Here is a 17,840-nt window from a genome sequence, read left to right as displayed (position 1 = left end):
ATAAATATATAAATCACAATTCAGGTCTAAACTCAGTATTCCTTCCTTTCTCCAATGATATGTGGCACAATAAGAGAGAATTGAGTACAACACGATAATTGAGGTAATAAGTCTAATCATAATAACGGGACAACAAGCCACCATCAACAACAATCAACCTAATAGAATTCCATCCCAAATCGCCACAGTATGAATACAACTACACCTCAAATTTTAGAGCATAAAGTAATGGCAACGAGCCCACAAAATCAAAAGTCATACCAACCTAGCTAATATCCAACCAAAATACCATGTTCAAAGACCTAATCATGCTTTCTCCAATCAATTCTACACAATACATACGTTTCGCTAATCAAAGTCTAACTAAAGTAAGCCGTAACCTACTTGGAATGCAGAACATGAGCCACAAATTACTCCACACGAGTCTTCTATTTTTGAAACGCCTCATAATGGTCAAAGTCTAACAATATGACGTTATGTAAGCAACAATCCATGTATTTAAACAAGAACAACAATTTGGGAAAGAAGACCTACTTACTTCTACCCTCTTCAATAGATGAAACCATCCTTTAATGGTGAATTTATCATAACTTCTATCTCTACAATCATTAACCTTCAATTCATGGGTTTCTAATCAATTTTACCCTTTAAAATAGATTTTAGGACAAAATTTCCATTTTTATTAGAACCCTAAGTCTCAACATGCAAATTCAACCATAAGAAATCAAATTCCCTTCCTAGAAAGTGATAATCTATACTCTTAGATGATTAATCAACAACAAAATCAACAGCCCACCGATTATTTAAGGGTTTAATAATTCTAGGGTTCTAGGATTTTCACCGACCATTGATGGACCTCTTGAAATAATCATGGAACTTGAAGAAAAAAGGGAAATGAACAAATAAAGATGGGGACTTACCCTCCAAGATGCTTTCACCAAAGAATGGAATGAATTTTGCCTCTTTCTCTCTTGAAAACTGACTTTTTTGGGGTGTTAGGGATAATGGTTAGGAGTTAGAGGCATTAAAATCAGGATTTTTGCCCCCCGTTGGTCGCTGCAGCGGCCAATTGGTCACTGTAGCGGTACCCTTATGGAGGCCCTTTGGTCGCTGCCAGCGGCCAGTTGGAACAACCCAAACAAAAACGGGCATAGCTCCCTCATGCGGAGGCCAAACGCGATGATTCTTTTTGTTGTGGCTTCGTAATTTCGATATGGATGTAATGGTTCAAATCTCACTTCAAAAAAAGTTGTTTGATAAATCTGGAGCCGTTTCTATCCACAGACCTACGGCTAAAACATCGAATACCAGTGCGACAAAACCCAAACCCATCTGAAACTCTTCGGAACCTCACCAAAACTTGTGGATAAGTTCAAAATCATCATATTAACATGTTGAACTTCCAAAATATTGAAACGGGGTCATTCTAACTGAAACTGTGGTTAACTCTAACTCACTAACTTAACTAGTTTCTCCATCAATGACTCAATTTACACTCGAACCTTACGAGAACAAACCCAATGACTTCGTTAAGTCTTAGATCATACTAACGGGACTCGGAGAAAGGGTCAACAAGATTAAATGGGTCAAAACACTATAACGACCAAATGAGTTGTTACAAGGGATAAAGCTGTTACTAGTTACGAGAATGGAGAATTGACTCCACAAGAGAATTTGTATTCCCAAGACGGACTCCAATGTCGGAATGAGGCCAGAAAAGTGATCTTTTACAATAATGGGAAAGACCTTTTTCAATGATTTCTACGAGATTTTAGTTACAATGGTTGAAATAAACAAGCTTTCTGTTAGTGGGGGCTGATTTTCCGACGAAACTCCAAAATTTTTGCCGAAAATGGGATCTAAAATTGGGAGCTTTTGCAAGGAAATAAAATGTTAGGGGTTGGGGGCCAAAATGTATTTTTGAAAACTTTTGGGCTCGAGTTAACAACTTGTTGGGCTATCAGTGTTGACGTAATAAATGGTGGCCCTGCCCTGCCCCTAATTTTTTGAAACATGTGGCTTGTTTCCTAAATAAGTTTCCAAAGTGGCCTTCTAGCCAACTCCCCCTTATTTCTCCACCGACAACGTCAGTTAATGCATGTAAAGGCTTGAAATATAGAAGAGTTTAAAGAATGATAATATAAAATTTTTTGCTTAGATTTCCTTTCAAAGCAATGGTCTTTAATTTTTTCCATAATCCTTAAAACCTATGGGTTTCAGGTTCGAACCCTCGCTCAGTAAAAAATTAAAAAAAAATCACAAGACAGAGTTTTGGATTCGCAAAGTAGAGTTTTAGATTCAAACTCTACCTTATAGTAGCAAACTCTGCCTTATAAGGTAGATAGCAAACTCTGCCTCAAGGTTGTTTGCTACCTTAAGGCAAACTCTGTCTTAAGGTAGAGTTTTGCCTGCCTTGAGGTGAAGTTTTGCCTGCATTAAGGTAGAGGCTTGCAAGAAAATTCTGTCTTGCGAATCGAAACTCTGTCTTGCAATATTTTTTTAAAAAAAAAATTGACTGAGCGAGGGTTCGAACCCGAAACCCATGAGTTTTTAGGCGGAGGGCAAAAATGAAAGACCAACAATTTGAGGGGAAAAAGTTAAAGACCACCTCCGAATAAGGGAAATCGTGCAAATGACAAGATGTATAATTCAGTAATATCAAATAGCCTTACGCCAACTTATGAGCTACTACTTTTCCACTATGTAATTTTCAAGCTAGGTAGGTTTGATTGCAAAAAGTAAAATTTATTGAAACTGACTTAAAGTGTTAGCTTCCAAAGACCAAAAGTTGCTAACGACTTAATAGAGCTAGCCTACCACGTAAAATAAAGAAGGCATAGTGGATTAGATAGTAATTTGAAGTGAAAAAACTTATACAAACGTGATATGTTGGAAAGTAAAATTTATCATCTTGCAGCTGGCCATTAAATTTTATTTAATTTTTGTAGCTTTATTTTCCAAAATTACATTTCATAACTGGTCCAATAACTTTTGAAATACATGTACCTCTCTGTTCTCCCTCACTACACATTTAAGATTTATCATCTTCTCCAAACCCTAAAAAAAATTCTCTCTCCTCTCTCCCCTTCCCCTCACTGCTGCCTCTCTCCCTCCCTTTCTCTATCTCCGTCCTCTCTTCTCCTTCAACCAAACTTCGTGAGGCAACTGAGCGTTAAAGCTCATAGAAACTATAGCAACATCATTGTTGCACAAGTTGTTGCTGCTTCCTAGTCGAATAACAACCATGACTTAACTCCGGTGGCTGCTAAAGCCGTCAATGCCGCTGCCATTGCTCCTGTTGTTGATGATGACGAGGTGGCAGCGAAGGTGGTGGACCGACGCCAAATCTGAGAATACACTCAGATCTAAAAAAGAGGGAGCAGTGGGTTTCACCGGAGCCGCCACCACCACCACCACTATTACTACCATATTCATCTCCAAACTCGAAAAAAACCTTAAGGTTCTAGTTCTTCAGATCTGAACTCCATATGCTTCATGTATTAATGGTTTTTGGTGGCGGTTCGATATGGTTTTTGGAGTGGAGGAGGATAGTGGTGGATCGAAGAAAGGCGGCAGAGGAAGGAGGAGGGTTTTCCAATTGTTGTGGTGGTTCGGTAGGGTTTGTGGTTGTGGTGTTTCAATATATTTTGCTATATTTCAATATATTGTTTCAGTATATTTCTGTATATTTCAGTGTACTGTTTCAGTATATTTCAATGTATTTATAATTTACGAAACAGTTTCTGATACATTTCATTGTATTCCATTGTATATACGCATACTACAGTTTTATATTTCTTAAACAATCAACCATATTTCATTGTATTCCAGTGTATATTTTTCTGTATTTGGAAGTATTTCTAAAAGTTTGGAATGGAGTAATTTGGAGAGAGAAACGTGGGTTGTTATGGGACTCAGCCGTTATGTGTGATACATGGTTGATTTAATTTGACTTACCGTTTAAAATGAAAGAAGAGAATATGTTCCATAAATACAACCTGTTTTTACTCTGCCAAATTTTGTATTTTCGTGTATTTCAAAAACGCGAAATACAACCGAATACAACAAAAACCAGCAAAAAACTTTTGAATGGAGTGATTTTGATAAAGAGACGTTAGCTGTAATGGAACCTCATGAGGTTTGCGTGAATCATGGAACCATTAATAAAAGATTTTTGTTGCCATAAATATAGCCTTTTTTTATTCAACAGCCACGCTGTATTTCACTGTATTTCAAAAACGCGAGATACAACTAAAATACAGCCAAAAGCAGCTACGAATTGTAAATCTTCAACTTATAGCTATAACTTATTAGAAGCTGTTAAAAGGTAGTTATTTGTGTAAGTTTTACTTAAATCTATCTTTACAATTCCTCAGAGAGTTGGACAACTTTAGTACTACTACGCATTTAAATTTGTAAAAAGTTCAGCCCACACCCATCCAATCCGCTCCGACAATCGACTTCTCAAACTAAAGATTCATCTGTCATAAAATCACAAAAAATAACGTTCCAAATAAAAAAGCATCGAAAATTGTAATACTAATTTGGTCAAAGTTCCATACACAATAAACCTCAACAACAAACACAATAAGACGATAAGTTTACCTGTACCCGTACCTCAAGTCTCCAAACTTGTGTTCCGGACTATCCAAATGTTAGATTCAACAGAGAGAAAAAAAAAGTTAGGTGGTGAAAGCTTCCAAATTATATGGTGCACTGGGATTTTTGGAGATTTATGACGAAAATAAATAAATGATGAAAGACGTTTGAGGTTAAAGCCACAGTATTCTTGTGGGACATGTTAAAGTTTAAACAAATTACACAAGGTAGGACATTATTAGGGGCGGCTCAAGAATATTAGGGGCCTAAAGCCAAACCTTTCTAAGAGCTGGGGCGGACGCACGTTACACCAAGGGTTGTCATCCAACACCCCTTGGTCGGGAAAATTTACGTTCTATATATATAGAGAGAATATGTTAAAACAGAATAGTGTACGAGTAATTTAAAATGATTTCGATTGACAAATAAAACTTCTTGGCTCGATGGCGAAGCGCGTCCTGTGGCTCCTATGCGTCATGTGTTAGAATCCTCGCAGCACCGGATGTCATCTGTTTTTGAGTTTCTATCAGCGCCTCTCCCTTTATCTTCTAAACAATTATGTTTTAAGGGTCTATCCTAAAACTCTCTAGTAAAAAATGGATATACATACCAGCCAGCCATGCATACTATTTTGACACTTTCTAAACAATATTGTTATTTAATTAATAGGCTTGGGCACATTCAAGCAAAAACTCGAAACCCTACCTTTGCAAAAAACATTACGCAGCTCCTATGATATTTATATTTCTAGGAAAGTTGTATTAATTTACGTGAGTTATGTTTTATTAATATGATTTGAATTATCTTTTGTTAATCAGTAATTTGTTCACTTCTTTAAATGTCGACACTGCTTATGAAAAATCCTGCGTACGCCACCGTCTAAGAGGCCTCAAACTTTTAAAAAGAATCATATTTAGTAGCCTAATTCTTGTTTTATAGTTGATGAATTTGAATTCTGATAAAATATAAAAGCAACACACTAGTATGAGGTAAAACTATATTTAACAATTCAAATTTAAAGAAAAACACATGTCACAACCTAATTTACATATCTGTGAATTCACTAACTCTCCCGAGTCAGGAAGCCATCCACAACCCAAGTCTCAAGCAAATAAAGCAAGAAATGGTGCAGAATAAACATACAAGTCAATAGTCTTTAAAGCCTTATAATCATAAAAGTACAGATTTATAAGTACAACCATCCCCGATCTAATGTCACTAGTACAAAAACTGCTAAATACGAATACAAGTCTGAACAGTACTTAAATACTATCTGAAATGAAAAAATAGGAAATAACGATAGATGGGAGTCCGGTGCTACGAGTCTGCTAGTAGCTCGCCCCAAAGTCTCAAAATGGCCTTCTCAATGACTGGCGAAGTCTCGAGCGGTGCTCATACTAGGTAAAAAAATCTGCACACCAAAAAAAGTACAACAAGTGTAGCGTGAGTACAAAGCACAACGGGTACTCAGCAGCATCTTCGACCGACCCTAACGAAAATGGAGACAAGGGCTCGCCTATGATTACCACTTCTACACTTAACCGCTATTAGTCCACAATATTCTCAGGTCATAAGCCTAAGTGAAGCTTCTAATCCATAAGTCTGTCAAGTTTCCAAGTAAGTAATAGAGGTAAATCAGGCAATCAACTCAACAAGTCACAACCAAGTAATCAATGAGATAATATGATATGCAATGATATGAAGTGTAATGCAATGCATGACCTGTATCCATTTCCTAATTAACGAATCGTGACACATGGAGGACTCAAGAGGTCCATATACCAACCCAACATTCTTAGATCTCCTAGATCACATCGGATCTCAACTATTTTTAGTCTTCCAATCACAATACTGTCCCTTAGGCCCACATTACCTATCATATAGCCAATCTGGCACAAATACCATCATCACTCTGGTTGGAATCATTTCCCATCGGACCTTTCACAACTATCCTCAAAATGCACATGAGATACTATAATAAGTATGAATATGACATGCAGCTAAGCAATAAAGACTCAATCTTTAGCTCTTTTCCACTTTTAAACGAGTATTTAGGAGTGATGAGAACACGTAATCACAATGAGACAGTTAATAAGCATAAAAGCAGTAAAGAAGGGGTTACACCTTAGAAATTTTGTGTCGCTCGCATTATGAATATGCTAGTATAAACCTAAAGTGTACATGAAGCCTTTGTAAGGTTAATAAGGATATTTTATAATGCTAAGTGTATGCCTTAAGGTTTTGGATTTATATGATTCAATGGAAGTAAGTTCATCGGAGAAAGTTTAGGTTGAGTCATGTTTGGAAAGCTTTCACACCATGTGAGTTTCACATTGCATAGCATCACTTGGAGGGAGATATATAAGGCCACTTAGATGTTTAATGAAGTTCTGGACAAGTACCAAGAAGGTTCTACTAGGATTAGAGGTCAAACGAATCGGAAAGAACGCAATTTCGTGAAATCGGAGAAAGTAGGGTAGTGCGACCGCACATAGTGTGATGAGCTGAACACTGCATGCCAACTGCCCATTTTGGGTGTACTCACTGGAAAACACCACCCCTAAGTTGCGGGGAGAGTGTGCAGCCGTACACTCCGTGTGCAAGGTCGCATATGCTCCGCCAAGTGAGTCGAGGTGTGATTTTGCCACCTTTTTGAAATCCCAAACGACCCGAACTTCATTTTCAACCTTCCACACTTATTTATCTACCTTTATAGAGGCTTAATAAGAGTTCTTTAAGGTTCCTAATCACTCCACACCTTTCCATATCATCCAAAGAGAGAATCAACTTCAAAACTCAAAGGTAATCCAAGGAATGTTATTGTCCTTGCTTCCCCTCAAAGTTGTGGTGAGTTTGATCTTGAAGGGAGTTGAGTGAGGTGAATTTATTTGATTATAAGGTATGTTTTCCATCTTATTCTTATGGTTGACTTTATATAAAGGTTTAGTACTCCTTAGAAATGAAAAAAAATTAAAGTGGAGAAGCCATGAATAGTATAATGAAGAAGGTGACTATGACGTGAACTTAAAAAGGGGATTTTGGCTAAATTTGAGGTTGAATCGAATATAATTTATTGATTATGATATTATGGATGTTGTTATTATTGTTTGGGAGTTGTTTTTTCATATGGCGGAAGTTGATGAAATAGGGGAGGTGCTGCCCAAATTTCGTTAACTCGTTAATTATGCTAGTTTGAGCTTAAGAGTGCATTCAGAGACTTAACCTTACTATGATCCTATTGAATGTAGACTTTGCGAACTTGTAAGGAGAACGTTAAGTGATTAAGGAGACGTTAAGGTATGTAAGGCTATCTTTTCTTTCATTTTGGCATGATCTTATGACATGAACCAACAAGCGAGCAAACGAGCTTTCATATTACTCTAGTCTTAGAAGCACTAGGAGTACTTCAGTCCTTGATGTTCTTATGCCCCTTTTATGATTGTTCCTTCTGTTCATGTTGATGATGTTAGTTCAAAGGATGTTTCATCGGATAGTGCGACCTTATGTCACTCCGAGAGTTCTACAGGGAACCATAGCCTGACAAAAGGTTCGGTCCAATTTGGACGCCTATTTAGGAGGTGCCAAATAAACCCCATCATTGATTTGAGATCTTGATAAGGTGAATACCCAGTTTGTTCAATAATGAGTATAAGGACCTCAAAAAAATCTCTTTTGGTCATATGAACTTTAAGGTGTATGAAACTCGGGATCACATCACTCCCTTTTGACTTTGTTAGAAGAGGTAATGCTTCAGAATTAGACTGCAATAAAAAAAAAACAGCGTAAACGAGCAAGAAAGGGGATGCGCTAAAACGTATTCATTTCATTTATGGATTGCATTCATATTCATGTACATACTGACCCGTGACAAAAAGCCGTTATATACACGTATATGGGGAAAGGGATAGGCGTTAGATACGCATTACCACCTGATCAGCTAGTGTACCATGATGATGATTTATGGATCGGACTGCACGTTTTGCAAAAATGTATATGATGATGATGATAATGATGGCCGTAGAGAGATCGATGGGATATGAGAGAATGGATTGGGCTGAACGTTCCGCAGCACTATGATCTATATATATACATGAGCATGAGTATCATTAAGAGCATGCATAATATCCCCCAACAGAGGCATTGTCAGTATACAGATTTATGCAAATATAGTCAGATACTCAGTCATACAGATGTATAGAGACAGTCAGTTGGCTTTTGAGTTCAGATTTCGTTCATGATTCTTATGTTTATGTTACTCCTATGTCTTACATACTCAGTACATTATCCGTACTGACTCCCCTTTTGCTTGGGGGATGCATTCACACCCGCAGGTTAAGGTAGATGGACAGACGTCCAGCTCAATAGGACCTAGAACCAGCAATAATCAGTGTGTTGCATTTGATCCGGAGCTGCAGTCTGTTTTGGTATGACATTCATTTATGATGGGGCACTGTCCCGTCTTTTCTACAGTTTTATACTCCAGTAGAGGTCGGTAGACAGCTATATGTATTTGACAGATGATGTAGCCTTGTTAGCTTCTATTCTTTTGTGTACAGCATATGTAGCGGCCTAGTCGGCTTGCGTTGTTCTTAAGTATATATGTATATACAGATTGTACAGAGTTCATGATGTCATCCTTTCTTGAGTCAGTATAGTTCAGATTGAGGTAATTATGGGCCTTGTTATGTAGCGTTGTTCAGATGCGAGCATAGGATTGTTTGGTCACGAAAGATAAGGCACTCATCACGACTCATCAATTTGGGTCGTGACAGAAGGGACCTCATATCCCAATCACATGTACAAATAATTTATGCTATCTGCTAATGCCCAAAGCATGACATTCAGACCAGACTATATAACAAAAATTACGCAAATACCCTTGTTATGACACCGGTATCCGATACAAGTGCTCGTCACTTCACAAGTATCTGAACCCCCATATTACCTTAAAAAAGATTAAGGTCTAATTCAACCCAAAATCTCGTTCTAAACCCCGAAGGTCAAAACCCTAATTTCGTAGGAAAATTGGGTTTATTAAGGTCAAATAATATTCTAGGAAGGCATATGAATCCAATGATATCCATATTAGTATACTTTAAATCCGAACCCAAAAAGTTACATAAAATAGGATTCCGAGCCATGAAGGGAAAAATGGGAAATTCATTTCATAAATAGTTTACCCATGATTTATAGAGTCTATACCTCGAAAACCAATCAAATCCATCATCAGTTTCATGCTCAATTGAAGAAAGTCTTAGCCTAAGGTTCATAAACCCCTAATTTCCCCCCAATCCTAATCATGATTTCTAGCATGACAACCTTTAAGAATCGATGAAATAATCATAAAAGGATGGTTAGATGCTTACCCAATGAATGAATCTTACTAAACTCTCGAAACTCTCCTTAAACCGGATTCCTAGATGCCAAATAGGTGAATGAGAAGCCTAATCTCGAATTGGGGAATTTATTATGTTTCTACATAGCAATATGTACAAAAGTGCCCAAATCTTCACACCTAGTTGCCCACTTTAACGGATCAAACCTCACAGGTTCACTTACTATGTCATTATGCTCGAGATACAATTGTACAAAAGTGGCCCCGCTGCTGCGAAAAGCTCCACGTAGATGCGGCCCACGACCGACTCACCCTTTCCTCACACCTGCGGGCCAACATGTGTAGGTGCGGGCTCGCAGATGCTAGTTTAGTCTCGCAGAAGTGATGACACAAGAACCAGAAAAATCTACCAAGTTTCAAAATCGATCCGACACCCAAAACTCATCCGGAACCTCCCAAACAGAATCAAATATGCATACCAATCCTAAAATACACTACGAACTCGCTCGTGCCGTCATAATTTCCAAAAAAGGTCATCTTGACTCAGTCAGGACCAAATGTCTTAAAACTAGATTTCCAACCAAAAGACCAACCCGAGTCCCTCGGGCCCGAACCAAATACTTAACCAACTCGTAATCGACACTCTGAACCTAATGGAATCGATGACATTTCCAAAAAATCTCATTTTCTCACCCAAATCACATTTGAACGCCTCGAGGATCGCATTCTTAAAGGGTACATTCTTCTGAGTCAATCTGGTCAAAGGGGATACAATAGATGAAAATCCCTCTACAAAACGCTGATAGTAACTAGCGAGGCTAACCAAACTCTAAATCTCAGTTACTGAAGCAGGCCCGACCCAATCACTAACGGCCTCAATCTTCTTAGGATCTACTATAATCCCATCCTTGGTCACTATATGACCCAAGAATGCCACATAATCAAGCCAAAACTCAAATGTTATTCTTGGTATGCTCTACTATGAGAGTAGATTAGGATATCATTGATGAAAATAATCACGAAGGAGTCCAAGTACGATCTGCAAACACTATTCATCAAATCCATAAAGGCTGTTGGGGCATTGGTCAGCCCAAAAGACATAACTAGGAACTCATAATGAACATAATGGGTCTTGAAAGTTGTCGTAGGCATATCCTCCGCCCTAATCTTCAATTGGTGATAACCGGACCTCAAATAGATCTTGGAGAAGACCGATGCGCCCTAAGGCTGATCAAGAAAATCACCAATCCGAGGAATGGGATAATAGTTGTTGGTGGTAACGTTGTTCAACTATCGATAGTCGATACACATGCCCATATACCCATATACCCATCCTTCTCCTTCACAAACAATATTGGAGCACCCTAAGGGGAAACACTAATTCTAATAAACCCGTTACTCAACATATATCGCAACTATTCTTTCAACTCCTTCAAATCTGCTAGTGCCATCTGATATGGCAGAATAGAAATGGGCTTGGTGCCTGGTTCTAAGTCAATACAAAAGTCAATGTCACGATCTAGTGGAACACTTGGTAAATCTATCAGGAACACCTTGAGAAACTCCTTCACTACTGGTACCAACTCAAATGGAGGAGTATCAGCACTCGTATCCCTAACATAGGCCAAATATGCTAAACAACCCTTCTCCATTATCTGATGAGCCTTAAGGAACAACATCACTTTCTTTGGTGCATGACTGGTATCACCCTTCCACTCCAACCTAAGGACTCCCCGCATAGCGAAGGTCTTAGCATGACAGTCCAAGATTACATGATAAGGGGACAAGCAACTCCTACCAAGAATAATGTCAAAATCTTCCATGTCTAAAATCATCAAATCTACCCAAGTGTTTTACCCCATTAAGGTCACAACACAGGATCTACACACTCTATCCACCATTACGGAATCCCCAAGAGGAGTAAAAACACCAATAGGGAAATAAAGTGACTCATAAAGCATATCCAAACTCGAAGAAAAATAAGGAGACACATAAGAGTATGTAGAGCTTGGATCAAATAATGACGTAACCGACTGGCGATGAATTGAAGTAGTACTTGTAATGAATGCATCAGAAGCCTCTGCCTCTGATCTACCTAGGAATGCATAGCACTGAGCATGACCACCCTCGACCTTGGAACCGCCCTAACCACCACCATGACCTATCTGGGTACCTCCTCTACCAAAATAAGAACCATCTCTACCACTCTTTGCACCGCCTCTATCTGGCTTGTGCCACTAACCTAGGTGAAATAATTTGAGAACCTGAGTGTGGCCACCCTATCTAAGGCTAGGAAAAATGTGATAAGTCATCAAACTGAAAATGACTTCTAAGAGCCATAGGCTGCTGAGACGAACTAGAATAGTGAATGACCACAACAACCTCCTAATCAGGAATAAAAACCCTAAGAACTGTGCCGCAAACCATGAGCACTACGACCCGAAGAACCACTTGACAAAGTCTGTATCGTTGCCTGAAAAGGCGTACAGAACTAGGGACGATAGCCCCTACCATGATAATCTATACCTGCAGACGAGGTGTGGCCATAATTGCTCGAGCTACGGGGCCTCTTGCCTAACCTATCAGCAAACTCATCACGATCGATAGGCTTAACACTCCTTGCGACATCTACCACTTCCTGAAAAGTACCTCTTGAAGCTACCACCTGCATCACCGTAACTCGAAGGTGATATGACAGCCCTCTGATGAACTTCTTAATTCTTTCCGTCTCATCAGGTATAATGGTCAAAACATGGCGAGATAGGGAGTGAAATATCATCTTATACTCGATCATGGACATCCCACGCTACTCTAACCTGTCAAACTCCTCAGGCCTCTCATTCATCAAGCTACAGAGAGCCCACTTCTCCAAAAATACACGAAAAAATTGATATTTGGTATAAATATCAATATTTCGCATCACTTTCCCTACACATTTTAGTACTTTAATTACATTCTGTATTCGAGCTTATGTTGATATGTTTGTGTGTTTAGGTACAGAATGAAGGAAATCCGAGCAAATTGAGTGAAAATGGAGCTTATGGCATTTGAACAAGATGATGAGAGGAATGTGCAACACTTAGAGCAAAAAATGAATAACTGAAGGCAGACGTGCGATAGGGTCGTATCGCACAACCAGCGCGCAACGAAGGCCTCTCTGACCAAAGTCTGCAAAAGCAAAATTACACTCATACGATGGGATCGCGTCGCGTGCTCAACGCGGGTCATCGTCCAATCTTCCCGATTTGAATAGAATTTGGTTTTAATGATCACATAATTTACTCTAGACATAAATAGACATTTTTACATAGTAAATGACGTGCTGGGATTATTCTTGAGATTTGTAAGTTGTCGTTCTTGTTTTCTATTAGTTTTTACTTATTTTCTCCATTAAACCCTAGATTATTCATGAATTCTTGTTCTTCTTCTCGAATCATGAGTAGCTAAATTCTCTTATTCTAGGGTTATGGCAAAGACATGATAGTTGGTTTGGCGATAATTTCTATCTATTGAATTTTCATCTTTTGGGCTGCTTATTTATTCTTGTGCTTAATTGTTTAACTATTTGATCACTAATTAGATATTATCTGTTGCGTGTGAATTGAACTAGGCATAGGAAATTTTCATGTGTAATAAGAATAAATAAAGCTTGTTTGAATAATAGAGATTCAAATGTGTTCTTGTTATTTTTTGATAACCATGGGAATATAGGTATTGGAGCAACTCAGAAGATACTCATAAAGTAATAATTAACCTGTCAACGAGTAACCCAGTAAATAAGATAGGTAGAATTGTCAGAAGACTAACTGAATTGTCGAAAGCCATGAACCTGGAACACTTCCCATCTGACACACCTTACAGTATTTTTCCAGTCATATTACACACAAAATCTTCATTCTTATTAGTTTTGTTTCATTCAATCATTTAGTTACAACAAACATCTTAATCAAGTGCAACAAGTTTATCAGGGTGCTATTCGAAGCAATACCGAAAAGAATCCAAAAGAACAACTTCATGCTATTTCTTTGAGGAATGGCAGACAATTGGAAGAAGTTCCTCCAAAGAGCAACAAAGTAAATGCTAAGCTGATTCTAATAAGAGGACAAAGACCGAATAAAAAATTACTGATAATGTTGTAGAGCAGTCAGAGGTAGTGGCAAGAAGACCACCACCACCATTCCTACAAAGACTAAAGAAGAAGAAGGCAGATTCGGCTTGTAAGAAATTCGTTGAGATGTTGAAACAGGTACATATCAACATCTCTTTAGTGGAGCTCTTGTAAGAGGTTCTAAAATATGCTAAGTACATCAAAGATATTGTTGGAAACAAAATATATCTGACTGAGTTCGAGACTGTATCACTTACTGAAGAGTGCAGTTCCAGCGTGAGGAGCAAGATTCCAGCAAAGCTGAAAGATCCGAGCAATTTCACCATTTTTATGATTATTGGTAACATTGAGGTTGGGCTAGTATTATGTTATTTGGGTACTTGTATTAATCTGATGCCCACCTCTGTGTTCCGGATGTCGGGATTGGGTGAGTCTTGACCAACAACAGTCACTTTACAATTGGCAGTTAAATCTCTTGCATACCCCGATGGAATAATTGAAGACGTAAAAGGTAGATAATAGTTAATGAGACTCACATTAATTAGTTTTACGAAATTTGTAAGTAATTTGTTTTGCTTAATTACTTAATTTGTAAGTATTTTGTTTTAATTAATGAGGCTCACATTAATTTGTTTTACGAAAAAAGTAATTTAACGTAATTATTTTGGCAGAACATGGACCACAAAATTAATTAATGAGGCTCACATTAATTAATTTTTGCCGTACTAATCACCCCAATTACAAATTGTTCAACTAAAAAATTGTAAGCGTGCATTGCAGTTCAATTTAATCTTACCATAATAACATTAAGATACCTGGCAAATTAAGAATATAAGTATAAAATACTTATCCGTACTTTCTACTTGTGATGTCCAAGAAATTGGAATTATACATCTTGTGTTAAAATCATATTTAATTCCAATGTCCATGTCCATGTCCATGTCCATGTCCATGTTAGATTGTTAACACCAACTCTATATGTATAAGAGCTGACGAATTAATCTTCCATGTATGAGCTAAACTCCATATGCTATGGAATGTATGGATGAAAGTCTTTACATTTATTTACACTAGTTAACTGATCCCCGCTTCGCGCGATATCTTATTTGATTGTAGAAATTTATCGATATAGAAGAGAGAAAACTTTAATAGTGCTAAAAATAAAACCAACAAATATATAATCCAAAACTTGCAAAGGAAAAATAAAAAAATAAAATGTATTAAGAAAACAAAATGCATATGGAAGAAATAAAATAAAAAAGCAAATTCATCGTAGAAAATAGACTGGCTTTTCGAGTTTTTGTAATTTTATAAAGATCTCGAACAATGGTTCTCTCGAAGGGAAGGGGAAGAAAAGTTAACAGTCAATTTGTAGAGAAAAGAAGTATGTATTCGAAGCTTTTTCGGCTTCTTTTTGTATTAAAATATTGTAAAATAATATAATCATGCAATTAATTTGCTTGTTTCTGCTAACTAAAAATATACGCTAATCAAGTCTTTTGACAATTCAGAGAGACTATACAAGTAAATGAAAAAGGAAGAAGAAAAAGAATATAGATCGTTGTATGAAATTCCAATTCAATGCTTGTAATTTTCCTTTTTCATCGTACCCATGAACTTCGGATCACTAAATCATTGTTGTCGACGGGGACCAAAAACTCAAAATCAAACCAATATCAGATCTGCAACAAAAATATTTTCTCAAGGTTTAAGTTTGTGGGATGTAGATATGGAGAAGAGATAATATGAAGCAATAGAAGGTTTCAACGTGATGGTTTATAGGTACTATTTTTGTAACTGATATAAAGTTGAAGAGGCAAATAATAATAGCACTAAAAAGTTTGATGTGCGAGTAAACCTTAATTTATGATTCCTTTTCTCTCCAAAAGGTGTGTTTTCATTCATTATGAATAAATGCTAAAATAATTATGCATAACAAATATGACATCATTGGAACAAAAAGGAAAAAAATGCCAAAAAAAAATAAAAATACCAACGCTTCCTTGACAGAATGTAAAAGATTTGAGAATTATGGATATTACTAATTAGTCATAATTATATTACTAATTAAGAGTATAAGTTATGAAGATGAAGTGTGAGTTATGGAGATGACTTTGTAAAACAAAATAATTGAGAAAAATGATATAAAAAGCCAAAAATTGGAGAAAAAAGATAAATATGAATGGAGACTATAGAGAGGTGCCACATCACATTGTTTATGCCTAGCTTTATATTATATATAGATAATTGAAATGAAGAGATTCATTTAAAGGATTGGCTATTGACGTTCGTTTCCCACACAAACAAACTTGCAGAGAAATTTTGAGATTTATTACTTCCTTTATAACGAATAATAAATTGCGATATTTTATACAATATATTTAGTTTCCTAGTATGTCAAAGCCTTCATGCGGTGCTTTATATGCGAACCACGTCGAGTGGATTATTTGTGTTTGTCATTTTCTTTGACAAACACAAATAATCTTATCAACATTTGTAGCTGATATGTTGTTTAGTTTATATACGTTTTACAGATTAATAGGTAAAATCTACCCATAATATGGTTGCAATAGAGTGTATTCACCATGGTTTAGTTGAGCCTAACACACAAAAATAATATCCCGAAAAACGTATTGTTGAGAAGACATGTTTGAGGCTCGGACGTAAATGCAAAATAAGGAGCATATGAGTTGTAAATTGGTGAAATTTTAAACGGACATAACTTTGCGCTCGGATGTCCGTTTGACGCATTTTTTTTTTTGATTTCACGTATTTTTTCGAGATCTAGCCGGACAAACAGCCGTAAGGCGGTTTGGCTGGGCCGATTTTCCAAAAAACGCCCTTTATGTCATTCAATTTGAATTTTCCCCCAAATTGTTGTACAATTTTCATTCTTGTTTAGTAAAAATCCGATGATAAAAAGTATATTTGAAGATGGAATTCCCGTGGTAACATTGCTTTGAATATCAATTTGAATGTTCGAAATTCAATTTAACAAAACGAGATAGTGTTAGTTAGTGAACATTATAAGAAACTAAAAGTGTCTTCATATGGCTACTAACACCAACTTGGCTTAGTGGTATAGCTTGCTCTATTGGACTTCATTTTTATCTCAACCACCAAGGATCGAACCCTGGCGGGAACATTGAGAAGATATTATAAATATATTATGCACCAGATCCTTGGTTAGGCGCATGGTGCACCGCCGGCCTAACCAAGACCAGATCCTTGGTTAGGCGCATGGTGCACCGCCGGCCTAACCAAGGATCTTGGTCAGGTCGGGTTAAAGTAAACCCAAAAGTATGGCCTTAATTTCCATCTCATATATTATTCTAATTTTTGCACGAAATGAGTGTGAGTCACCCCAAAAACACGTGCGGTGCTACTTGTAAGTAATTTGCTGCATGGTGCACGGCGCATTGTGCTGCATGGTGCACGGCGCATTGTGCTGCGGTGCACGGATCCTTGTGCATTGGTGCGTGCGGTGTAGAATGCAAGCTGCAATACTACACGGTGCATGATACGTCATTGGGCTTTGTCGCAGGGCGTCGTCTAAGCCGTTTCTCATGTTGCTGAGGGCACTGGGGGTAGAGGTGTTGAGGGCACTTCAAGGTGACTGACGCTGGGCGAGGCGTGCGGGCAGTGGGCGTGTGGGCGTGTAGTAGTGTGGGCACATGGTGTCATGCATGGCTAGTCCGTGCTACGACACCGGGGTGTTCGCACGAAAAACGCCGACGACGACCCGGTGCGCGCCCGTAGTAGGCCGGCGGTGGCACAGGTCGTGGGGGGCTGTCGGCC

Source organism: Lycium barbarum, chromosome 12 (assembly GCF_019175385.1).
Source record: "Lycium barbarum isolate Lr01 chromosome 12, ASM1917538v2, whole genome shotgun sequence".
Taxonomy (NCBI): Eukaryota; Viridiplantae; Streptophyta; class Magnoliopsida; order Solanales; family Solanaceae; genus Lycium; species Lycium barbarum.
Note: the sequence above shows the minus strand (reverse complement) of the source record.